Source organism: Opisthocomus hoazin, chromosome 29 (genome assembly GCF_030867145.1).
Source record: "Opisthocomus hoazin isolate bOpiHoa1 chromosome 29, bOpiHoa1.hap1, whole genome shotgun sequence".
Classification (NCBI taxonomy): domain Eukaryota; kingdom Metazoa; phylum Chordata; class Aves; order Opisthocomiformes; family Opisthocomidae; genus Opisthocomus; species Opisthocomus hoazin.
The window spans coordinates 3270214-3295614 of record NC_134442.1 but is presented as its reverse complement, the minus strand read 5'-3'; positions in this window follow the sequence as shown (position 1 = coordinate 3295614).

Genomic DNA, 25401 nt, shown 5'->3' with positions numbered 1-25401 from the left:
CAAGGAAGCGGGATGGCGCTAGCACGTGCTGCTGTGGAGCGGGCACGTGCTAGTGCTGTGGGGCTGTTCCCTGGTCCTCCTTACCCGGGCGTGATGAAGCAGTGGGCTGCTGTCAGCACCCACTGTGGGCTGATGAGCGACCCTCCGCAGACATGCGCTATGCCTCCTATGATGGGCTTCTGGATGCTGACGATCCAGGGCCAGGCCCCTAGCTGGGCATCGGTGCCACCCACGACGCGTGACATGCCGTAGTAAGAATCCATGGGCCGGTGCCCGCAGGTCCCTCTGTAAGCAGAAACTGATGAATGTCCTGCTCGGTGGCTTGCTGCTGTTGAGGCTGCAGGTCAGCCCCCTTCCCCCCCACCAGGCGCTGCATGGACAGCAGGACCGCGGAACCCTGTGGGGCATGCGTCCATCTACCCCTGTTTGTGCTTGAGCCCCGTAGGCGAGTTGTGCCAGCGGCCTGGCTGCTGGCAAGGAACTGAGGCTTGTGGGAACATGGCGTTTGGGAAGCTTTGGTGTGGCCAGGGGGAAAAGCGAGCACCCGCCAGTGAAGCCCACAAGGGCTGCCCCAGCTCCCTCCCAGAGCCTCGGGCCACTTACCCACAGTTGTCCCACATGCCGTACGCCGGCCAGCACACGGCCAGCAGGACCAGGACGGGGAGAAAATTCATGGCTGCCAGCGGCACGTGGCAGCTGCAAGAAGCGAGAGCTGGTGGCCAGCAGTGCAGCAGCCGACGTAGTGCCTGCAGCAGTCCCGCTGCCCAGGGAACCCTTGGCCCCGTGGCTGATGTCACAGAGTGGCTGGTTCCGGGTGCTGGGCACGGTGGATTCTAGGGGGGGGTGGGCAACATGGAGGGTTCCGAGCAGGAGGGGAGGCAGAAGCTGGGCTCGGACACCCCCAGCAGACCCCCGCTGAATGCTCTGCTTGCGGGACGAGGCTCTGCAGACCTCGTGGCAGGCAGCAGCGCCTGCCTCCCAGTGCTGCCTGCTAACAGCTAGCCGGGAAAACCAAGTGTGGCACCATAGCCTCTTTGGGAAGTTCACTGCCACCCCGCTCTGCGCAGCCGCTTGCCACCAGGTCCTTCCCAAAGAAACTGACACCGCAGAACGGAATTACTACAGGCAGTAGGCACCTGGTTGGGGGCTGAAGAGCCAATCTGCTTACAGCTGCGGCAGGCAAGCAGGGATGTGCAAGCCAAATCAACCAAGTATAGCCAAGCACTGCCATCCTGTCCTGCACAAAGCACAGCGAAACACAGATGGAGCACGCTCCACACTGGTCTGTCTGCCACCGCAGCGCCCTCTGACAGGCTCCGTGTCCTTGCTGTCTACCAGCTGCATTGCTCTTCTGGTCCAACACTGGTGCGGGCAGTCGCACTGCCTGCTATGCGTGGCCACAGACGTGCAATTGGAAGCAGCATGGCTTCATAGGCACTAGAAGACGTCCCCAAACAAACCGCACTCCACGCTGCTTTGGTTTTCAAAAATTGACCTGAAGGTGGTGCCCGATATCTGCTTAGAGCAGGCAGAAGGTGGCCTTGGAGAACGTCACTTGTCTTCTGTGGATACTCTGTGATGCCAGCAGCAGATTTTTGCAGGTGGTTAAGAGGGAATGGTGTGAGAGGTGGACACACTTCAGCAATATGTGAAGGAAGAGCTGGGGTCATTCTGGGGAGAGCACTCTGGCAGAGACAGCTTTGCTTGTTTGGCTGAGCCCTGTCCCTAATCACCACAGCCTACAAACAGGTAGTGCAGAGGGGATGTGCCTAGGTGGGAAGCAGCTCGGGGTATGCGTGGTCAAGCACCTCCAAGTCCTTCCTGACTCCAGCAGGTGGAGATGTGGCCGGTGGTTGGCAGGCCTGGTGCTCTTGTAAGGTCTGTGAATGCTGGGGCTGATCAGTCAGGTAGGCTGCAGCCACATGCCACCCACGGGACTGAAAAGGTCTCTGTCCTCTTGCTCGAGAGCTAGGCCAGCTTCAGGTTCGCTAGTGCACTGCGCACGCACACAGCGCTCCCACCAGGAGCTGGCCCGAGACACTCGGTCTTTCCAACTGCGGGGTCCCTATGACCTGTGTTCCCTTCTGCCATCGCCAGCAGCCAGGCCGCTAGACCCACCCCTCTAGCAGGTACAGAGCGGGGCCACACAGAAAAGGATGTGGAATGGCTCTCAAGAAGAAGGTCGGACAGGCTGTGGGGAGTAGGGACAGGGTTCAGCCAAACAAGCTAAGCAACCGGCACTTTGCTTATGCTCAAGGACGAGCTTCTTGAGCCCCCCTTCTCTCCATTTTCCACACTTATTCATCCCCCTCGACTTCCTTGGCTCCTCACTTTCTCTGCCCTTGTCTCCTCCCAATCAAGGGACCTAGCCCTGCCTACTAGTCCCCCTTGCTCCCAGGTCTGTCACATCTGGGAACAGATTAGGTCTTTCAGGGGCTGTTAGCTAGGTCATCTTGGCCTTGCGTGGCATTACTGCAGTGGTTTCCTGGCTACAGCTGTCCCTGCCAGAGTCCTCTCCCCAGAATGACCCCGGCTCTTCCTTCAGATATTGCTGAAGTCTGGCCACCTCTCACACCATTCCCCCTTAACTTCTGGTGACATCTGGCTCTTCCTCATGGCACTGTAACTCCTGCCAGCTTTCTTTCATCTTTCCATTTAGCAAAGGCTTCAACCAGGTCCTAATCATCATCCCCAGAGTTGTCTGCATGTCGCATCATTATTTTGCATCCTCTTGCTAGCCTCAATGTGCCAGTCTTCTTCATGCCATGGTGGCTCTGAGCACGCTCCTGTCTGACCAGCCATGGTGTCAGCCCTGCTGAGCGACTCTTGCCCTTTGTGCCCTCCTTGACTGCCTGCAGCCCCATTTTGCCGGGCGTGGAAATCCTTGCCTTGCGCACGAGAATGAATTGGACTCAGGCACGGTTAACTGTGAAACCTGGCAACTTTATTCCAAGAACTAAGTCAGCTTCAGCATTTGTGTGCACTGGGAAGTGTTGCGGAGAAAGAACCGGACTCGACACGATGATCAATGTGATCACGTACAAGCCGTTTATTAGCCTCAGATAGCTCACTTTTATATTCCCCACTACATACGCGGCGATTCCCCATTGGTGATAATCAATTTAACTCACATAGTAACTCGATTATGATTGGTGTGCGTCACTAGCTCACGCGCAGTGCTCGTGGCCTTCTTGCAGGCGGCAAGTTCCTCTTCGGCATCTGGGAGTTGTTTGTCTCTGCATTCTTACTTCCTCATTCCAACCGCAGTTTGTCCTCTGGATGCTCTTGCGGCCTTATGCTAAGGCTCTGCGGCCTTAGGCTAAGGCTTCATGGCCTTCTAGAGAAATGCTGGATTGCTCACATGTCCCCAGTCCTTTAATGCTTCATCCTCCACAGGGAGGAGAGCGGGCAGCACAGAGCAGGCCTTTGATGCTGAGGCTGCCTTTGGAGCAGCAGGCATTGCCCCAGAAGGAAATGATCATGGTCCAGTGCAGCCTGCGCTGGTTCCTGTTGATCCTGCTCCTCAAGCCTTTTTTCCCCTGAGGAACTGCAGGAGCTCCTTCAGAAGAGTAAAGAATTCCACCAGCTTCTGGCGTGGAAATGGACAGGAGCTAATGCTGCCCGACTGTGTTGGTGCTGGTGTTGGCCTTGGCCTCTGAGAGGGGCTTGAGGTGGAGAGAAAATGACTCCATGGCTGTGCTGTTGGACTATCTCTTCTTGCTGAGCGCAGTCCCATCTGTAGCAGGATCCAGTCGTAGAAGTGCTGCGTGGAGGTGTAGACTCCAGGCTGGTTTGGTCTGGCACAGCCTCTCCCCCAGCTGGTCACTCCAACAAGCCAGAAGTAGTCGTTGGTGTTATCTTTGCAGACCAGAGGACCACCGCTGTCACCCTGCAGCGGAGGAGAGAGGGTTAAGGTGGTGTTGGGTGGCCCCGGTCAGCACTCTGGCTGGCTCCTTCTCTCCCGCAGCAGCTGCCAGAGCTGTCCTGACTGCACACAAAGGCTCTGCTCAGGTGCTGGAGCCTACAGAAGCTTGTCTGGCAGGGGGTGGTGGGCCAGTCAGGCAGGGCTCTCTCTCTGTCCTCTTTGCACAGTGATCCTGGATGTGTGGAAGGGGGATGTTGCAGGACTGGGCTCTGGAGCTGTGGGCTGCCCAGAGCACTAGATGGGCTTTGTGGGCAGAGAGCCAGGCCTCTGGGACAAGGGCGGCCCTGGGCAAGGACCTGCATCTGGGCAAGGGGAGGTGAACCCCAAGAGTGGAGGGGACCCAGCAGTGGCAGGCTGACTTGCCAGGCAAAGCACGCGCTGGGGCAGGTTTGGGCGGTTGCCACAGGGCTGCCTGTGCTGTTGGGGGTGGACTTGTAGCACGCTCCTACCTGGCAGGTGTCGATGCCGCCCTGCGGATAGCCAGCACACAAGTTGTGGCTGTGGATGGCCCCTCCGTACCAGCGGCTGCTGTTGCAGAGCTTGATATCGATGAGGCGGACCTTGGCCTCCTGCAGGACATAACTTGGTCCCCCAGCTGTCAGCACAGAAAGGAGTTAACAGCCAGCAGCTCGCTGCCAGTTCTCCTCTCCTCCCCCCCACCCCCCCGGTGTCTGGCTGAAGCCCTGCCCTAGGGCTGGGCTTTGCGTCTCCAGAGGCACTGTGCCGCTGCTGTCTCCCTTCTGTCTTGCTTGGGGTAATGGGCCAGGCCCACCTCTCCATCGGCATGCACCCCGCAGCCCGACTCTGGCTTTCGCCTCTGCTGTCAGGAAGCCCACCCCGCCTCCCCAGTGTGCCCAGCCTGCGCTCAGGACACCACTCCCTTTTGGGAACTCACCTCTTGCAGTCTTGGAACCCCAGCCACTGACGTAGCAGCTTCTCAGCTGCGACACTCTCAGCCAGGCGTCGGGCACACAGGCAAGCTGCACGTAGTAGCCGCACAGGACAGGCTGGTCCAATTCCAGCAAGGCAATGTCGTTCCTCTGCGTGATGTTGTTGTAGTGCTCGTGAACCAGTAGCCGCTTAATAGTGCGCACTTGGGTCTCAGGGCCCAGCTGAGTCAAGTGGCTGGCCCCGATCACCACGTGCCACATGGTGATGTGCCTGCAAGGCAGGTGGAGAGAGGGGTCAGAGGGAGCGCAGCCACGTGCTGCAAGCAGCCCAGCAGTTGCCTGCCTTCTGCTGCACAGGGCAGAGAGGAAGGCAGCGCTACGGAGGGTGCGACTGCCCTAGCACGCCTTGGGCACAAGGAGTGTCGGGCGGGAGGCTGCTAGGAAGCCGTGGCGTGAGCCCAGCCCTCTCGCGAGCAGTCTCTCAGCTGGGCTTGGCAGTGCCCAGGCACTGGGCGTGCTGCAAGGAAGCGGGATGGCGCTAGCACGTGCTGCTGTGGAGCGGGCACGTGCTAGTGCTGTGGGGCTGTTCCCTGGTCCTCCTTACCCGGGCGTGATGAAGCAGTGGGCTGCTGTCAGCACCCACTGTGGGCTGATGAGCGACCCTCCGCAGACATGCGCTATGCCTCCTATGATGGGCTTCTGGATGCTGACGATCCAGGGCCAGGCCCCTAGCTGGGCATCGGTGCCACCCACGACGCGTGACATGCCGTAGTAAGAATCCATGGGCCGGTGCCCGCAGGTCCCTCTGTAAGCAGAAACTGATGAATGTCCTGCTCGGTGGCTTGCTGCTGTTGAGGCTGCAGGTCAGCCCCCTTCCCCCCCACCAGGCGCTGCATGGACAGCAGGACCGCGGAACCCTGTGGGGCATGCGTCCATCTACCCCTGTTTGTGCTTGAGCCCCGTAGGCGAGTTGTGCCAGCGGCCTGGCTGCTGGCAAGGAACTGAGGCTTGTGGGAACATGGCGTTTGGGAAGCTTTGGTGTGGCCAGGGGGAAAAGCGAGCACCCGCCAGTGAAGCCCACAAGGGCTGCCCCAGCTCCCTCCCAGAGCCTCGGGCCACTTACCCACAGTTGTCCCACATGCCGTACGCCGGCCAGCACACGGCCAGCAGGACCAGGACGGGGAGAAAATTCATGGCTGCCAGCGGCACGTGGCAGCTGCAAGAAGCGAGAGCTGGTGGCCAGCAGTGCAGCAGCCGACGTAGTGCCTGCAGCAGTCCCGCTGCCCAGGGAACCCTTGGCCCCGTGGCTGATGTCACAGAGTGGCTGGTTCCGGGTGCTGGGCACGGTGGATTCTAGGGGGGGGTGGGCAACATGGAGGGTTCCGAGCAGGAGGGGAGGCAGAAGCTGGGCTCGGACACCCCCAGCAGACCCCCGCTGAATGCTCTGCTTGCGGGACGAGGCTCTGCAGACCTCGTGGCAGGCAGCAGCGCCTGCCTCCCAGTGCTGCCTGCTAACAGCTAGCCGGCAAAACCAAGTGTGGCACCATAGCCTCTTTGGGAAGTTCACTGCCACCCCGCTCTGCGCAGCCGCTTGCCACCAGGTCCTTCCCAAAGAAACTGACACCGCAGAACGGAATTACTACAGGCAGTAGGCACCTGGTTGGGGGCTGAAGAGCCAATCTGCTTACAGCTGCGGCAGGCAAGCAGGGATGTGCAAGCCAAATCAACCAAGTATAGCCAAGCACTGCCATCCTGTCCTGCACAAAGCACAGCGAAACACAGATGGAGCACGCTCCACGCTGGCTCTGTCTGCCACCGCAACGCCCTCTGACAGGCTCCGTGTCCTTGCTGTCTACCAGCTACATTGCTCTTCTGGGCCAACACTGGTGCGGGCAGTCGCACTGCCTGCTATGCGTGGCCACAGACGTGCAATTGGAAGCAGCATGGCTTCATAGGCACTAGAAGACGTCCCCAAACAAACCGCACTCCACGCTGCTTTGGTTTTCAAAAATTGACCTGAAGGTGGTGCCCGATATCTGCTTAGAGCAGGCAGAAGGTGGCCTTGGAGAACGTCACTTGTCTTCTGTGGATACTCTGTGATGCCAGCAGCAGATTTTTGCAGGTGGTTAAGAGGGAATGGTGTGAGAGGTGGGCACACTTCAGCAATATGTGAAGGAAGAGCTGGGGTCATTCTGGGGAGAGCACTCTGGCAGAGACAGCTTTGCTTGTTTGGCTGAGCCCTGTCCCTAATCACCACAGCCCCCAAACAGGTAGTGCAGAGGGGATGTGCCTAGGTGGGAAGCAGCTCGGGGTATGCGTGGTCAAGCACCTCCAAGTCCTTCCTGACTCCAGCAGGTGGAGATGTGGCCGGTGGTTGGCAGGCCTGGTGCTCTTGTAAGGTCTGTGAATGCTGGGGCTGATCAGTCAGGTAGGCTGCAGCCACATGCCACCCACGGGACTGAAAAGGTCTCTGTCCTCTTGCTCGAGAGCTAGGCCAGCTTCAGGTTCGCTAGTGCACTGCGCACGCACACAGCGCTCCCACCAGGAGCTGGCCCGAGACACTCGGTCTTTCCAACTGCGGGGTCCCTATGACCTGTGTTCCCTTCTGCCATCGCCAGCAGCCAGGCCGCTAGACCCACCCCTCTAGCAGGTACAGAGCGGGGCCACACAGAAAAGGATGTGGAATGGCTCTCAAGAAGAAGGTCGGACAGGCTGTGGGGAGTAGGGACAGGGTTCAGCCAAACAAGCTAAGCAACCGGCACTTTGCTTATGCTCAAGGACGAGCTTCTTGAGCCCCCCTTCTCTCCATTTTCCACACTTATTCATCCCCCTCGACTTCCTTGGCTCCTCACTTTCTCTGCCCTTGTCTCCTCCCAATCAAGGGACCTAGCCCCGCCTACTAGTCCCCCTTGCTCCCAGGTCTGTCACATCTGGGAACAGATTAGGTCTTTCAGGGGCTGTTAGCTAGGTCATCTTGGCCTTGCGTGGCATTACTGCAGTGGTTTCCTGGCTACAGCTGTCCCTGCCAGAGTCCTCTCCCCAGAATGACCCCGGCTCTTCCTTCAGATATTGCTGAAGTCTGGCCACCTCTCACACCATTCCCCCTTAACTTCTGGTGACATCTGGCTCTTTCTCATGGCACTGTAACTCCTGCCAGCTTTCTTTCATCTTTCCATTTAGCAAAGGCTTCAACCAGGTCCTAATCATCATCCCCAGAGTTGTCTGCATGTCGCATCATTATTTTGCATCCTCTTGCTAGCCTCAATGTGCCAGTCTTCTTCATGCCATGGTGGCTCTGAGCACGCTCCTGTCTGACCAGCCATGGCGTCAGCCCTGCTGAGCGACTCTTGCCCTTTGTGCCCTCCTTGACTGCCTGCAGCCCCATTTTGCCGGGCGTGGAAATCCTTGCCTTGCGCACGAGAGTGAATTGGACTCAGGCACGGTTAACTGTGAAACCTGGCAACTTTATTCCAAGAACTAAGTCAGCTTCAGCATTTGTGTGCACTGGGAAGTGTTGCGGAGGAAGAACCGGACTCGACACGATGATCAATGTGATCACGTACAAGCCGTTTATTAGCCTCAGATAGCTCACTTTTATATTCCCCACTACATACGCGGCGATTCCCCATTGGTGATAATCAATTTAACTCACATAGTAACTCGATTATGATTGGTGTGCGTCACTAGCTCACGCGCAGTGCTCGTGGCCTTCTTGCAGGCGGCAAGTTCCTCTTCGGCATCTGGGAGTTGTTTGTCTCTGCATTCTTACTTCCTCATTCCAACCGCAGTTTGTCCTCTGGATGCCCTTGCGGCCTTATGCTAAGGCTCTGCGGCCTTAGGCTAAGGCTTCATGGCCTTCTAGAGAAATGCTGGATTGCTCACATGTCCCCAGTCCTTTAATGCTTCATCCTCCACAGGGAGGAGAGCGGGCAGCACAGAGCAGGCCTTTGATGCTGAGGCTGCCTTTGGAGCAGCAGGCATTGCCCCAGAAGGAAATGATCATGGTCCAGTGCAGCCTGCGCTGGTTCCTGTTGATCCTGCTCCTCAAGCCTTTTTTCCCCTGAGGAACTGCAGGAGCTCCTTCAGAAGAGTAAAGAATTCCACCAGCTTCTGGCGTGGAAATGGACAGGAGCTAATGCTGCCCGACTGTGTTGGTGCTGGTGTTGGCCTTGGCCTCTGAGAGGGGCTTGAGGTGGAGAGAAAATGACTCCATGGCTGTGCTGTTGGACTATCTCTTCTTGCTGAGCGCAGTCCCATCTGTAGCAGGATCCAGTCGTAGAAGTGCTGCGTGGAGGTGTAGACTCCAGGCTGGTTTGGTCTGGCACAGCCTCTCCCCCAGCTGGTCACTCCAACAAGCCAGAAGTAGTCGTAGGTGTTATCTTTGCAGACCAGAGGACCACCGCTGTCACCCTGCAGCGGAGGAGAGAGGGTTAAGGTGGTGTTGGGTGGCCCCGGTCAGCACTCTGGCTGGCTCCTTCTCTCCCGCAGCAGCTGCCAGAGCTGTCCTGACTGCACACAAAGGCTCTGCTCAGGTGCTGGAGCCTACAGAAGCTTGTCTGGCAGGGGGTGGTGGGCCAGTCAGGCAGGGCTCTCTCTCTGTCCTCTTTGCACAGTGATCCTGGATGTGTGGAAGGGGGATGTTGCAGGACTGGGCTCTGGAGCTGTGGGCTGCCCAGAGCACTAGATGGGCTTTGTGGGCAGAGAGCCAGGCCTCTGGGACAAGGGCGGCCCTGGGCAAGGACCTGCATCTGGGCAAGGGGAGGTGAACCCCAAGAGTGGAGGGGACCCAGCAGTGGCAGGCTGACTTGCCAGGCAAAGCACGTGCTGGGGCAGGTTTGGGCGGTTGCCACAGGGCTGCCTGTGCTGTTGGGGGTGGACTTGTAGCACGCTCCTACCTGGCAGGTGTCGATGCCGCCCTGCGGATAGCCAGCACACAAGTTGTGGCTGTGGATGGCCCCTCCGTACCAGCGGCTGCTGTTGCAGAGCTTGATATCGATGAGGCGGACCTTGGCCTCCTGCAGGACATAACTTGGTCCCCCAGCTGTCAGCACAGAAAGGAGTTAACAGCCAGCAGCTCGCTGCCAGTTCTCCTCTCCTCCCCCCCACCCCCCCGGTGTCTGGCTGAAGCCCTGCCCTAGGGCTGGGCTTTGCGTCTCCAGAGGCACTGTGCCGCTGCTGTCTCCCTTCTGTCTTGCTTGGGGTAATGGGCCAGGCCCACCTCTCCATCGGCATGCACCCCGCAGCCCGACTCTGGCTTTCGCCTCTGCTGTCAGGAAGCCCACCCCGCCTCCCCAGTGTGCCCAGCCTGCGCTCAGGACACCACTCCCTTTTGGGAACTCACCTCTTGCAGTCGTGGAACCCCAGCCACTGACGTAGCAGCTTCTCAGCTGCGACACTCTCAGCCAGGCGTCGGGCACACAGGCAAGCTGCACGTAGTAGCCGCACAGGACAGGCTGGTCCAATTCCAGCAAGGCAATGTCGTTCCTCTGCGTGATGTTGTTGTAGTGCTCGTGAACCAGTAGCCGCTTAATAGTGCGCACTTGGGTCTCAGGGCCCAGCTGAGTCAAGTGGCTGGCCCCGATCACCACGTGCCACATGGTGATGTGCCTGCAAGGCAGGTGGAGAGAGGGGTCAGAGGGAGCGCAGCCACGTGCTGCAAGCAGCCCAGCAGTTGCCTGCCTTCTGCTGCACAGGGCAGAGAGGAAGGCAGCGCTACGGAGGGTGCGACTGCCCTAGCACGCCTTGGGCACAAGGAGTGTCGGGCGGGAGGCTGCTAGGAAGCCGTGGCGTGAGCCCAGCCCTCTCGCGAGCAGTCTCTCAGCTGGGCTTGGCAGTGCCCAGGCACTGGGCGTGCTGCAAGGAAGCGGGATGGCGCTAGCACGTGCTGCTGTGGAGCGGGCACGTGCTAGTGCTGTGGGGCTGTTCCCTGGTCCTCCTTACCCGGGCGTGATGAAGCAGTGGGCTGCTGTCAGCACCCACTGTGGGCTGATGAGCGACCCTCCGCAGACATGCGCTATGCCTCCTATGATGGGCTTCTGGATGCTGACGATCCAGGGCCAGGCCCCTAGCTGGGCATCGGTGCCACCCACGACGCGTGACATGCCGTAGTAAGAATCCATGGGCCGGTGCCCGCAGGTCCCTCTGTAAGCAGAAACTGATGAATGTCCTGCTCGGTGGCTTGCTGCTGTTGAGGCTGCAGGTCAGCCCCCTTCCCCCCCACCAGGCGCTGCATGGACAGCAGGACCGCGGAACCCTGTGGGGCATGCGTCCATCTACCCCTGTTTGTGCTTGAGCCCCGTAGGCGAGTTGTGCCAGCGGCCTGGCTGCTGGCAAGGAACTGAAGCTTGTGGGAACATGGCGTTTGGGAAGCTTTGGTGTGGCCAGGGGGAAAAGCGAGCACCCGCCAGTGAAGCCCACAAGGGCTGCCCCAGCTCCCTCCCAGAGCCTCGGGCCACTTACCCACAGTTGTCCCACATGCCGTACGCCGGCCAGCACACGGCCAGCAGGACCAGGACGGGGAGAAAATTCATGGCTGCCAGCGGCACGTGGCAGCTGCAAGAAGCGAGAGCTGGTGGCCAGCAGTGCAGCAGCCGACGTAGTGCCTGCAGCAGTCCCGCTGCCCAGGGAACCCTTGGCCCCGTGGCTGATGTCACAGAGTGGCTGGTTCCGGGTGCTGGGCACGGTGGATTCTAGGGGGGGGTGGGCAACATGGAGGGTTCCGAGCAGGAGGGGAGGCAGAAGCTGGGCTCGGACACCCCCAGCAGACCCCCGCTGAATGCTCTGCTTGCGGGACGAGGCTCTGCAGACCTCGTGGCAGGCAGCAGCGCCTGCCTCCCAGTGCTGCCTGCTAACAGCTAGCCGGCAAAACCAAGTGTGGCACCATAGCCTCTTTGGGAAGTTCACTGCCACCCCGCTCTGCGCAGCCGCTTGCCACCAGGTCCTTCCCAAAGAAACTGACACCGCAGAACGGAACTACTACAGGCAGTAGGCACCTGGTTGGGGGCTGAAGAGCCAATCTGCTTACAGCTGCGGCAGGCAAGCAGGGATGTGCAAGCCAAATCAACCAAGTATAGCCAAGCACTGCCATCCTGTCCTGCACAAAGCACAGCGAAACACAGATGGAGCACGCTCCACGCTGGCTCTGTCTGCCACCGCAACGCCCTCTGACAGGCTCCGTGTCCTTGCTGTCTACCAGCTACATTGCTCTTCTGGGCCAACACTGGTGCGGGCAGTCACACTGCCTGCTATGCGTGGCCACAGACGTGCAATTGGAAGCAGCATGGCTTCATAGGCACTAGAAGACGTCCCCAAACAAACCGCACTCCACGCTGCTTTGGTTTTCAAAAATTGACCTGAAGGTGGTGCCCGATATCTGCTTAGAGCAGGCAGAAGGTGGCCTTGGAGAACGTCACTTGTCTTCTGTGGATACTCTGTGATGCCAGCAGCAGATTTTTGCAGGTGGTTAAGAGGGAATGGTGTGAGAGGTGGGCACACTTCAGCAATATGTGAAGGAAGAGCTGGGGTCATTCTGGGGAGAGCACTCTGGCAGAGACAGCTTTGCTTGTTTGGCTGAGCCCTGTCCCTAATCACCACAGCCCCCAAACAGGTAGTGCAGAGGGGACGTGCCTAGGTGGGAAGCAGCTCGGGGTATGCGTGGTCAAGCACCTCCAAGTCCTTCCTGACTCCAGCAGGTGGAGATGTGGCCGGTGGTTGGCAGGCCTGGTGCTCTTGTAAGGTCTGTGAATGCTGGGGCTGATCAGTCAGGTAGGCTGCAGCCACATGCCACCCACGGGACTGAAAAGGTCTCTGTCCTCTTGCTCGAGAGCTAGGCCAGCTTCAGGTTCGCTAGTGCACTGCGCACGCACACAGCGCTCCCACCAGGAGCTGGCCCGAGACACTCGGTCTTTCCAACTGCGGGGTCCCTATGACCTGTGTTCCCTTCTGCCATCGCCAGCAGCCAGGCCGCTAGACCCACCCCTCTAGCAGGTACAGAGCGGGGCCACACAGAAAAGGATGTGGAATGGCTCTCAAGAAGAAGGTCGGACAGGCTGTGGGGAGTAGGGACAGGGTTCAGCCAAACAAGCTAAGCAACCGGCACTTTGCTTATGCTCAAGGACGAGCTTCTTGAGCCCCCCTTCTCTCCATTTTCCACACTTATTCATCCCCCTCGACTTCCTTGGCTCCTCACTTTCTCTGCCCTTGTCTCCTCCCAATCAAGGGACCTAGCCCCGCCTACTAGTCCCCCTTGCTCCCAGGTCTGTCACATCTGGGAACAGATTGGGTCTTTCAGGGGCTGTTAGCTAGGTCATCTTGGCCTTGCGTGGCATTACTGCAGTGGTTTCCTGGCTACAGCTGTCCCTGCCAGAGTCCTCTCCCCAGAATGACCCCGGCTCTTCCTTCAGATATTGCTGAAGTCTGGCCACCTCTCACACCATTCCCCCTTAACTTCTGGTGACATCTGGCTCTTTCTCATGGCACTGTAACTCCTGCCAGCTTTCTTTCATCTTTCCATTTAGCAAAGGCTTCAACCAGGTCCTAATCATCATCCCCAGAGTTGTCTGCATGTCGCATCATTATTTTGCATCCTCTTGCTAGCCTCAATGTGCCAGTCTTCTTCATGCCATGGTGGCTCTGAGCACGCTCCTGTCTGACCAGCCATGGCGTCAGCCCTGCTGAGCGACTCTTGCCCTTTGTGCCCTCCTTGACTGCCTGCAGCCCCATTTTGCCGGGCGTGGAAATCCTTGCCTTGCGCACGAGAGTGAATTGGACTCAGGCACGGTTAACTGTGAAACCTGGCAACTTTATTCCAAGAACTAAGTCAGCTTCAGCATTTGTGTGCACTGGGAAGTGTTGCGGAGGAAGAACCGGACTCGACACGATGATCAATGTGATCACGTACAAGCCGTTTATTAGCCTCAGATAGCTCACTTTTATATTCCCCACTACATACGCGGCGATTCCCCATTGGTGATAATCAATTTAACTCACATAGTAACTCGATTATGATTGGTGTGCGTCACTAGCTCACGCGCAGTGCTCGTGGCCTTCTTGCAGGCGGCAAGTTCCTCTTCGGCATCTGGGAGTTGTTTGTCTCTGCATTCTTACTTCCTCATTCCAACCGCAGTTTGTCCTCTGGATGCCCTTGCGGCCTTATGCTAAGGCTCTGCGGCCTTAGGCTAAGGCTTCATGGCCTTCTAGAGAAATGCTGGATTGCTCACATGTCCCCAGTCCTTTAATGCTTCATCCTCCACAGGGAGGAGAGCGGGCAGCACAGAGCAGGCCTTTGATGCTGAGGCTGCCTTTGGAGCAGCAGGCATTGCCCCAGAAGGAAATGATCATGGTCCAGTGCAGCCTGCGCTGGTTCCTGTTGATCCTGCTCCTCAAGCCTTTTTTCCCCTGAGGAACTGCAGGAGCTCCTTCAGAAGAGTAAAGAATTCCACCAGCTTCTGGCGTGGAAATGGACAGGAGCTAATGCTGCCCGACTGTGTTGGTGCTGGTGTTGGCCTTGGCCTCTGAGAGGGGCTTGAGGTGGAGAGAAAATGACTCCATGGCTGTGCTGTTGGACTATCTCTTCTTGCTGAGCGCAGTCCCATCTGTAGCAGGATCCAGTCGTAGAAGTGCTGCGTGGAGGTGTAGACTCCAGGCTGGTTTGGTCTGGCACAGCCTCTCCCCCAGCTGGTCACTCCAACAAGCCAGAAGTAGTCGTAGGTGTTATCTTTGCAGACCAGAGGACCACCGCTGTCACCCTGCAGCGGAGGAGAGAGGGTTAAGGTGGTGTTGGGTGGCCCCGGTCAGCACTCTGGCTGGCTCCTTCTCTCCCGCAGCAGCTGCCAGAGCTGTCCTGACTGCACACAAAGGCTCTGCTCAGGTGCTGGAGCCTACAGAAGCTTGTCTGGCAGGGGGTGGTGGGCCAGTCAGGCAGGGCTCTCTCTCTGTCCTCTTTGCACAGTGATCCTGGATGTGTGGAAGGGGGATGTTGCAGGACTGGGCTCTGGAGCTGTGGGCTGCCCAGAGCACTAGATGGGCTTTGTGGGCAGAGAGCCAGGCCTCTGGGACAAGGGCGGCCCTGGGCAAGGACCTGCATCTGGGCAAGGGGAGGTGAACCCCAAGAGTGGAGGGGACCCAGCAGTGGCAGGCTGACTTGCCAGGCAAAGCACGTGCTGGGGCAGGTTTGGGCGGTTGCCACAGGGCTGCCTGTGCTGTTGGGGGTGGACTTGTAGCACGCTCCTACCTGGCAGGTGTCGATGCCGCCCTGCGGATAGCCAGCACACAAGTTGTGGCTGTGGATGGCCCCTCCGTACCAGCGGCTGCTGTTGCAGAGCTTGATATCGATGAGGCGGACCTTGGCCTCCTGCAGGACATAACTTGGTCCCCCAGCTGTCAGCACAGAAAGGAGTTAACAGCCAGCAGCTCGCTGCCAGTTCTCCTCTCCTCCCCCCCACCCCCCCGGTGTCTGGCTGAAGCCCTGCCCTAGGGCTGGGCTTTGCGTCTCCAGAGGCACTGTGCCGCTGCTGTCTCCCTTCTGTCTTGCTTGGGGTAATGGGCCAGGCCCACCTCTCCATCGGCATGCACCCCGCAGCCCGACTCTGGCTTTCGCCTCTGCTGTCAGGAAGCCCACCCCGCCTCCCCAGTGTGCCCAGCCTGCGCTCAGGACACCACTCCCTTTTGGGAACTCACCTCTTGCAGTCGTGGAACCCCAGCCACTGACGTATCAGCTTCTCAGCTGCGACACTCTCAGCCAGGCGTCGGGCACACAGGCAAGCTGCACGTAGTAGCCGCACAGGACAGGCTGGTCCAATTCCAGCAAGGCAATGTCGTTCCTCTGCGTGATGTTGTTGTAGTGCTCGTGAACCAGTAGCCGCTTAATAGTGCGCACTTGGGTCTCAGGGCCCAGCTGAGTCAAGTGGCTGGCCCCGATCACCACGTGCCACATGGTGATGTGCCTGCAAGGCAGGTGGAGAGAGGGGTCAGAGGGAGCGCAGCCACGTGCTGCAAGCAGCCCAGCAGTTGCCTGCCTTCTGCTGCACAGGGCAGAGAGGAAGGCAGCGCTACGGAGGGTGCGACTGCCCTAGCACGCCTTGGGCACAAGGAGTGTCGGGCGGGAGGCTGCTAGGAAGCCGTGGCGTGAGCCCAGCCCTCTCGCGAGCAGTCTCTCAGCTGGGCTTGGCAGTGCCCAGGCACTGGGCGTGCTGCAAGGAAGCGGGATGGCGCTAGCACGTGCTGCTGTGGAGCGGGCACGTGCTAGTGCTGTGGGGCTGTTCCCTGGTCCTCCTTACCCGGGCGTGATGAAGCAGTGGGCTGCTGTCAGCACCCACTGTGGGCTGATGAGCGACCCTCCGCAGACATGCGCTATGCCTCCTATGATGGGCTTCTGGATGCTGACGATCCAGGGCCAGGCCCCTAGCTGGGCATCGGTGCCACCCACGACGCGTGACATGCCGTAGTAAGAATCCATGGGCCGGTGCCCGCAGGTCCCTCTGTAAGCAGAAACTGATGAATGTCCTGCTCGGTGGCTTGCTGCTGTTGAGGCTGCAGGTCAGCCCCCTTCCCCCCCACCAGGCGCTGCATGGACAGCAGGACCGCGGAACCCTGTGGGGCATGCGTCCATCTACCCCTGTTTGTGCTTGAGCCCCGTAGGCGAGTTGTGCCAGCGGCCTGGCTGCTGGCAAGGAACTGAGGCTTGTGGGAACATGGCGTTTGGGAAGCTTTGGTGTGGCCAGGGGGAAAAGCGAGCACCCGCCAGTGAAGCCCACAAGGGCTGCCCCAGCTCCCTCCCAGAGCCTCGGGCCACTTACCCACAGTTGTCCCACATGCCGTACGCCGGCCAGCACACGGCCAGCAGGACCAGGACGGGGAGAAAATTCATGGCTGCCAGCGGCACGTGGCAGCTGCAAGAAGCGAGAGCTGGTGGCCAGCAGTGCAGCAGCCGACGTAGTGCCTGCAGCAGTCCCGCTGCCCAGGGAACCCTTGGCCCCGTGGCTGATGTCACAGAGTGGCTGGTTCCGGGTGCTGGGCACGGTGGATTCTAGGGGGGGGTGGGCAACATGGAGGGTTCCGAGCAGGAGGGGAGGCAGAAGCTGGGCTCGGACACCCCCAGCAGACCCCCGCTGAATGCTCTGCTTGCGGGACGAGGCTCTGCAGACCTCGTGGCAGGCAGCAGCGCCTGCCTCCCAGTGCTGCCTGCTAACAGCTAGCCGGCAAAACCAAGTGTGGCACCATAGCCTCTTTGGGAAGTTCACTGCCACCCCGCTCTGCGCAGCCGCTTGCCACCAGGTCCTTCCCAAAGAAACTGACACCGCAGAACGGAACTACTACAGGCAGTAGGCACCTGGTTGGGGGCTGAAGAGCCAATCTGCTTACAGCTGCGGCAGGCAAGCAGGGATGTGCAAGCCAAATCAACCAAGTATAGCCAAGCACTGCCATCCTGTCCTGCACAAAGCACAGCGAAACACAGATGGAGCACGCTCCACGCTGGCTCTGTCTGCCACCGCAACGCCCTCTGACAGGCTCCGTGTCCTTGCTGTCTACCAGCTACATTGCTCTTCTGGGCCAACACTGGTGCGGGCAGTCACACTGCCTGCTATGCGTGGCCACAGACGTGCAATTGGAAGCAGCATGGCTTCATAGGCACTAGAAGACGTCCCCAAACAAACCGCACTCCACGCTGCTTTGGTTTTCAAAAATTGACCTGAAGGTGGTGCCCGATATCTGCTTAGAGCAGGCAGAAGGTGGCCTTGGAGAACGTCACTTGTCTTCTGTGGATACTCTGTGATGCCAGCAGCAGATTTTTGCAGGTGGTTAAGAGGGAATGGTGTGAGAGGTGGGCACACTTCAGCAATATGTGAAGGAAGAGCTGGGGTCATTCTGGGGAGAGCACTCTGGCAGAGACAGCTTTGCTTGTTTGGCTGAGCCCTGTCCCTAATCACCACAGCCCCCAAACAGGTAGTGCAGAGGGGATGTGCCTAGGTGGGAAGCAGCTCGGGGTATGCGTGGTCAAGCACCTCCAAGTCCTTCCTGACTCCAGCAGGTGGAGATGTGGCCGGTGGTTGGCAGGCCTGGTGCTCTTGTAAGGTCTGTGAATGCTGGGGCTGATCAGTCAGGTAGGCTGCAGCCACATGCCACCCACGGGACTGAAAAGGTCTCTGTCCTCTTGCTCGAGAGCTAGGCCAGCTTCAGGTTCGCTAGTGCACTGCGCACGCACACAGCGCTCCCACCAGGAGCTGGCCCGAGACACTCGGTCTTTCCAACTGCGGGGTCCCTATGACCTGTGTTCCCTTCTGCCATCGCCAGCAGCCAGGCCGCTAGACCCACCCCTCTAGCAGGTACAGAGCGGGGCCACACAGAAAAGGATGTGGAATGGCTCTCAAGAAGAAGGTCGGACAGGCTGTGGGGAGTAGGGACAGGGTTCAGCCAAACAAGCTAAGCAACCGGCACTTTGCTTATGCTCAAGGACGAGCTTCTTGAGCCCCCCTTCTCTCCATTTTCCACACTTATTCATCCCCCTCGACTTCCTTGGCTCCTCACTTTCTCTGCCCTTGTCTCCTCCCAATCAAGGGACCTAGCCCCGCCTACTAGTCCCCCTTGCTCCCAGGTCTGTCACATCTGGGAACAGATTGGGTCTTTCAGGGGCTGTTAGCTAGGTCATCTTGGCCTTGCGTGGCATTACTGCAGTGGTTTCCTGGCTACAGCTGTCCCTGCCAGAGTCCTCTCCCCAGAATGACCCCGGCTCTTCCTTCAGATATTGCTGAAGTCTGGCCACCTCTCACACCATTCCCCCTTAACTTCTGGTGACATCTGGCTCTTTCTCATGGCACTGTAACTCCTGCCAGCTTTCTTTCATCTTTCCATTTAGCAAAGGCTTCAACCAGGTCCTAATCATCATCCCCAGAGTTGTCTGCATGTCGCATCATTATTTTGCATCCTCTTGCTAGCCTCAATGTGCCAGTCTTCTTCATGCCATGGTGGCTCTGAGCACGCTCCTGTCTGACCAGCCATGGCGTCAGCCCTGCTGAGCGACTCTTGCCCTTTGTGCCCTCCTTGACTGCCTGCAGCCCCATTTTGCCGGGCGTGGAAATCCTTGCCTTGCGCACGAGAGTGAATTGGACTCAGGCACGGTTAACTGTGAAACCTGGCAACTTTATTCCAAGAACTAAGTCAGCTTCAGCATTTGTGTGCACTGGGAAGTGTTGCGGAGGAAGAACCGGACTCGACACGATGATCAATGTGATCACGTACAAGCCGTTTATTAGCCTCAGATAGCTCACTTTTATATTCCCCACTACATACGCGGCGATTCCCCATTGGTGATAATCAATTTAACTCACATAGTAACTCGATTATGATTGGTGTGCGTCACTAGCTCACGCGCAGTGCTCGTGGCCTTCTTGCAGGCGGCAAGTTCCTCTTCGGCATCTGGGAGTTGTTTGTCTCTGCATTCTTACTTCCTCATTCCAACCGCAGTTTGTCCTCTGGATGCCCTTGCGGCCTTATGCTAAGGCTCTGCGGCCTTAGGCTAAGGCTTCATGGCCTTCTAGAGAAATGCTGGATTGCTCACATGTCCCCAGTCCTTTAATGCTTCATCCTCCACAGGGAGGAGAGCGGGCAGCACAGAGCAGGCCTTTGATGCTGAGGCTGCCTTTGGAGCAGCAGGCATTGCCCCAGAAGGAAATGATCATGGTCCAGTGCAGCCTGCGCTGGTTCCTGTTGATCCTGCTCCTCAAGCCTTTTTTCCCCTGAGGAACTGCAGGAGCTCCTTCAGAAGAGTAAAGAATTCCACCAGCTTCTGGCGTGGAAATGGACAGGAGCTAATGCTGCCCGACTGTGTTGGTGCTGGTGTTGGCCTTGGCCTCTGAGAGGGGCTTGAGGTGGAGAGAAAATGACTCCATGGCTGTGCTGTTGGACTATCTCTTCTTGCTGAGCGCAGTCCCATCTGTAGCAGGATCCAGTCGTAGAAGTGCTGCGTGGAGGTGTAGACTCCAGGCTGGTTTGGTCTGGCACAGCCTCTCCCCCAGCTGGTCACTCCAACAAGCCAGAAGTAGTCGTAGGTGTTATCTTTGCAGACCAGAGGACCACCGCTGTCACCCTGCAGCGGAGGAGAGAGGGTTAAGGTGGTGTTGGGTGGCCCCGGTCAGCACTCTGGCTGGCTCCTTCTCTCCCGCAGCAGCTGCCAGAGCTGTCCTGACTGCACACAAAGGCTCTGCTCAGGTGCTGGAGCCTACAGAAGCTTGTCTGGCAGGGGGTGGTGGGCCAGTCAGGCAGGGCTCTCTCTCTGTCCTCTTTGCACAGTGATCCTGGATGTGTGGAAGGGGGATGTTGCAGGACTGGGCTCTGGAGCTGTGGGCTGCCCAGAGCACTAGATGGGCTTTGTGGGCAGAGAGCCAGGCCTCTGGGACAAGGGCGGCCCTGGGCAAGGACCTGCATCTGGGCAAGGGGAGGTGAACCCCAAGAGTGGAGGGGACCCAGCAGTGGCAGGCTGACTTGCCAGGCAAAGCACGTGCTGGGGCAGGTTTGGGCGGTTGCCACAGGGCTGCCTGTGCTGTTGGGGGTGGACTTGTAGCACGCTCCTACCTGGCAGGTGTCGATGCCGCCCTGCGGATAGCCAGCACACAAGTTGTGGCTGTGGATGGCCCCTCCGTACCAGCGGCTGCTGTTGCAGAGCTTGATATCGATGAGGCGGACCTTGGCCTCCTGCAGGACATAACTTGGTCCCCCAGCTGTCAGCACAGAAAGGAGTTAACAGCCAGCAGCTCGCTGCCAGTTCTCCTCTCCTCCCCCCCACCCCCCCGGTGTCTGGCTGAAGCCCTGCCCTAGGGCTGGGCTTTGCGTCTCCAGAGGCACTGTGCCGCTGCTGTCTCCCTTCTGTCTTGCTTGGGGTAATGGGCCAGGCCCACCTCTCCATCGGCATGCACCCCGCAGCCCGACTCTGGCTTTCGCCTCTGCTGTCAGGAAGCCCACCCCGCCTCCCCAGTGTGCCCAGCCTGCGCTCAGGACACCACTCCCTTTTGGGAACTCACCTCTTGCAGTCGTGGAACCCCAGCCACTGACGTAGCAGCTTCTCAGCTGCGACACTCTCAGCCAGGCGTCGGGCACACAGGCAAGCTGCACGTAGTAGCCGCACAGGACAGGCTGGTCCAATTCCAGCAAGGCAATGTCGTTCCTCTGCGTGATGTTGTTGTAGTGCTCGTGAACCAGTAGCCGCTTAATAGTGCGCACTTGGGTCTCAGGGCCCAGCTGAGTCAAGTGGCTGGCCCCGATCACCACGTGCCACATGGTGATGTGCCTGCAAGGCAGGTGGAGAGAGGGGTCAGAGGGAGCGCAGCCACGTGCTGCAAGCAGCCCAGCAGTTGCCTGCCTTCTGCTGCACAGGGCAGAGAGGAAGGCAGCGCTACGGAGGGTGCGACTGCCCTAGCACGCCTTGGGCACAAGGAGTGTCGGGCGGGAGGCTGCTAGGAAGCCGTGGCGTGAGCCCAGCCCTCTCGCGAGCAGTCTCTCAGCTGGGCTTGGCAGTGCCCAGGCACTGGGCGTGCTGCAAGGAAGCGAGATGGCGCTAGCACGTGCTGCTGTGGAGCGGGCACATGCTAGTGCTGTGGGGCTGTTCCCTGGTCCTCCTTACCCGGGCGTGATGAAGCAGTGGGCTGCTGTCAGCACCCACTGTGGGCTGATGAGCGACCCTCCGCAGACATGCGCTATGCCTCCTATGATGGGCTTCTGGATGCTGACGATCCAGGGCCAGGCCCCTAGCTGAGCATCGGTGCCACCCACGACGCGTGACATGCCGTAGTAAGAATCCATGGGCCGGTGCCCGCAGGTCCCTCTGTAAGCAGAAACTGATGAATGTCCTGCTCGGTGGCTTGCTGCTGTTGAGGCTGCAGGTCAGCCCCCTTCCCCCCCACCAGGCGCTGCATGGACAGCAGGACCGCGGAACCCTGTGGGGCATGCGTCCATCTACCCCTGTTTGTGCTTGAGCCCCGTAGGCGAGTTGTGCCAGCGGCCTGGCTGCTGGCAAGGAACTGAGGCTCCCACATGGCGTTTGGGAAGCTTTGGTGTGGCCAGGGGGAAAAGCGAGCACCCGCCAGTGAAGCCCACAAGGGCTGCCCCAGCTCCCTCCCAGAGCCTCGGGCCACTTACCCACAGTTGTCCCACATGCCGTACGCCGGCCAGCACACGGCCAGCAGGACCAGGACGGGGAGAAAATTCATGGCTGCCAGTGGCACGTGGCAGCTGCAAGAAGCGAGAGCTGGTGGCCAGCAGTGCAGCAGCCGACGTAGTGCCTGCAGCAGTCCCGCTGCCCAGGGAACCCTTGGCCCCGTGGCTGATGTCACAGAGTGGCTGGTTCCGGGTGCTGGGCACGGTGGATTCTAGGGGGGGGCGGGCAACATGGAGGGTTCCGAGCAGGAGGGGAGGCAGAAGCTGGGCTCGGACACCCCCAGCAGACCCCCGCTGAATGCTCTGCTTGCGGGACGAGGCTCTGCAGACCTCGTGGCAGGCAGCAGCGCCTGCCTCCCAGTGCTGCCTGCTAACAGCTAGCCGGCAAAACCAAGTGTGGCACCATAGCCTCTTTGGGAAGTTCACTGCCACCCCGCTCTGCGCAGCCGCTTGCCACCAGGTCCTTCCCAAAGAAACTGACACCGCAGAACGGAACTACTACAGGCAGTAGGCACCTGGTTGGGGGCTGAAGAGCCAATCTGCTTACAGCTGCGGCAGGCAAGCAGGGATGTGCAAGCCAAATCAACCAAGTATAGCCAAGCACTGCCATCCTGTCCTGCACAAAGCACAGCGAAACACAGATGGAGCACGCTCCACGCTGGCTCTGTCTGCCACCGCAACGCCCTCTGACAGGCTCCGTGTCCTTGCTGTCTACCAGCTACATTGCTCTTCTGGGCCAACACTGGTGCGGGCAGTCGCACTGCCTGCTATGCGTGGCCACAGACGTGCAATTGGAAGCAGCATGGCTTCATAGGCACTAGAAGACATCCCCAAACAAACCGCACTCCACGCTGCTTTGGTTTTCAAAAATTGACCTGAAGGTGGTGCCCGATATCTGCTTAGAGCAGGCAGAAGGTGGCCTTGGAGAACGTCACTTGTCTTCTGTGGATACTCTGTGATGCCAGCAGCAGATTTTTGCAGGTGGTTAAGAGGGAATGGTGTGAGAGGTGGGCACACTTCAGCAATATGTGAAGGAAGAGCTGGGGTCATTCTGGGGAGAGCACTCTGGCAGAGACAGCTTTGCTTGTTTGGCTGAGCCCTGTCCCTAATCACCACAGCCCCCAAACAGGTAGTGCAGAGGGGACGTGCCTAGGTGGGAAGCAGCTCGGGGTATGCGTGGTCAAGCACCTCCAAGTCCTTCCTGACTCCAGCAGGTGGAGATGTGGCCGGTGGTTGGCAGGCCTGGTGCTCTTGTAAGGTCTGTGAATGCTGGGGCTGATCAGTCAGGTAGGCTGCAGCCACATGCCACCCACGGGACTGAAAAGGTCTCTGTCCTCTTGCTCGAGAGCTAGGCCAGCTTCAGGTTCGCTAGTGCACTGCGCACGCACACAGCGCTCCCACCAGGAGCTGGCCCGAGACACTCGGTCTTTCCAACTGCGGGGTCCCTATGACCTGTGTTCCCTTCTGCCATCGCCAGCAGCCAGGCCGCTAGACCCACCCCTCTAGCAGGTACAGAGCGGGGCCACACAGAAAAGGATGTGGAATGGCTCTCAAGAAGAAGGTCGGACAGGCTGTGGGGAGTAGGGACAGGGTTCAGCCAAACAAGCTAAGCAACCGGCACTTTGCTTACGCTCAAGGACGAGCTTCTTGAGCCCCCCTGCTCTCCATTTTCCACACTTATTCATCCCCCTCGACTTCCTTGGCTCCTCACTTTCTCTGCCCTTGTCTCCTCCCAATCAAGGGACCTAGCCCCGCCTACTAGTCCCCCTTGCTCCCAGGTCTGTCACATCTGGGAACAGATTGGGTCTTTCAGGGGCTGTTAGCTAGGTCATCTTGGCCTTGCGTGGCATTACTGCAGTGGTTTCCTGGCTACAGCTGTCCCTGCCAGAGTCCTCTCCCCAGAATGACCCCGGCTCTTCCTTCAGATATTGCTGAAGTCTGGCCACCTCTCACACCATTCCCCCTTAACTTCTGGTGACATCTGGCTCTTCCTCATGGCACTGTAACTCCTGCCAGCTTTCTTTCATCTTTCCATTTAGCAAAGGCTTCAACCAGGTCCTAATCATCATCCCCAGAGTTGTCTGCATGTCGCATCATTATTTTGCATCCTCTTGCTAGCCTCAATGTGCCAGTCTTCTTCATGCCATGGTGGCTCTGAGCACGCTCCTGTCTGACCAGCCATGGTGTCAGCCCTGCTGAGCGACTCTTGCCCTTTGTGCCCTCCTTGACTGCCTGCAGCCCCATTTTGCCGGGCGTGGAAATCCTTGCCTTGCGCACGAGAGTGAATTGGACTCAGGCACGGTTAACTGTGAAACCTGGCAACTTTATTCCAAGAACTAAGTCAGCTTCAGCATTTGTGTGCACTGGGAAGTGTTGCGGAGGAAGAACCGGACTCGACACGATGATCAATGTGATCACGTACAAGCCGTTTATTAGCCTCAGATAGCTCACTTTTATATTCCCCACTACATACGCGGCGATTCCCCATTGGTGATAATCAATTTAACTCACATAGTAACTCGATTATGATTGGTGTGCGTCACTAGCTCACGCGCAGTGCTCGTGGCCTTCTTGCAGGCGGCAAGTTCCTCTTCAGCATCTGGGAGTTGTTTGTCTCTGCATTCTTACTTCCTCATTCCAACCGCAGTTTGTCCTCTGGATGCTCTTGCGGCCTTATGCTAAGGCTCTGCGGCCTTAGGCTAAGGCTTCATGGCCTTCTAGAGAAATGCTGGATTGCTCACATGTCCCCAGTCCTTTAATGCTTCATCCTCCACAGGGAGGAGAGCGGGCAGCACAGAGCAGGCCTTTGATGCTGAGGCTGCCTTTGGAGCAGCAGGCATTGCCCCAGAAGGAAATGATCATGGTCCAGTGCAGCCTGCGCTGGTTCCTGTTGATCCTGCTCCTCAAGCCTTTTTTCCCCTGAGGAACTGCAGGAGCTCCTTCAGAAGAGTAAAGAATTCCACCAGCTTCTGGCGTGGAAATGGACAGGAGCTAATGCTGCCCGACTGTGTTGGTGCTGGTGTTGGCCTTGGCCTCTGAGAGGGGCTTGAGGTGGAGAGAAAATGACTCCATGGCTGTGCTGTTGGACTATCTCTTCTTGCTGAGCGTAGTCCCATCTGTAGCAGGATCCAGTCGTAGAAGTGCTGCGTGGAGGTGTAGACTCCAGGCTGGTTTGGTCTGGCACAGCCTCTCCCCCAGCTGGTCACTCCAACAAGCCAGAAGTAGTCGTTGGTGTTATCTTTGCAGACCAGAGGACCACCGCTGTCACCCTGCAGCGGAGGAGAGAGGGTTAAGGTGGTGTTGGGTGGCCCCGGTCAGCACTCTGGCTGGCTCCTTCTCTCCCGCAGCAGCTGCCAGAGCTGTCCTGACTGCACACAAAGGCTCTGCTCAGGTGCTGGAGCCTACAGAAGCTTGTCTGGCAGGGGGTGGTGGGCCAGTCAG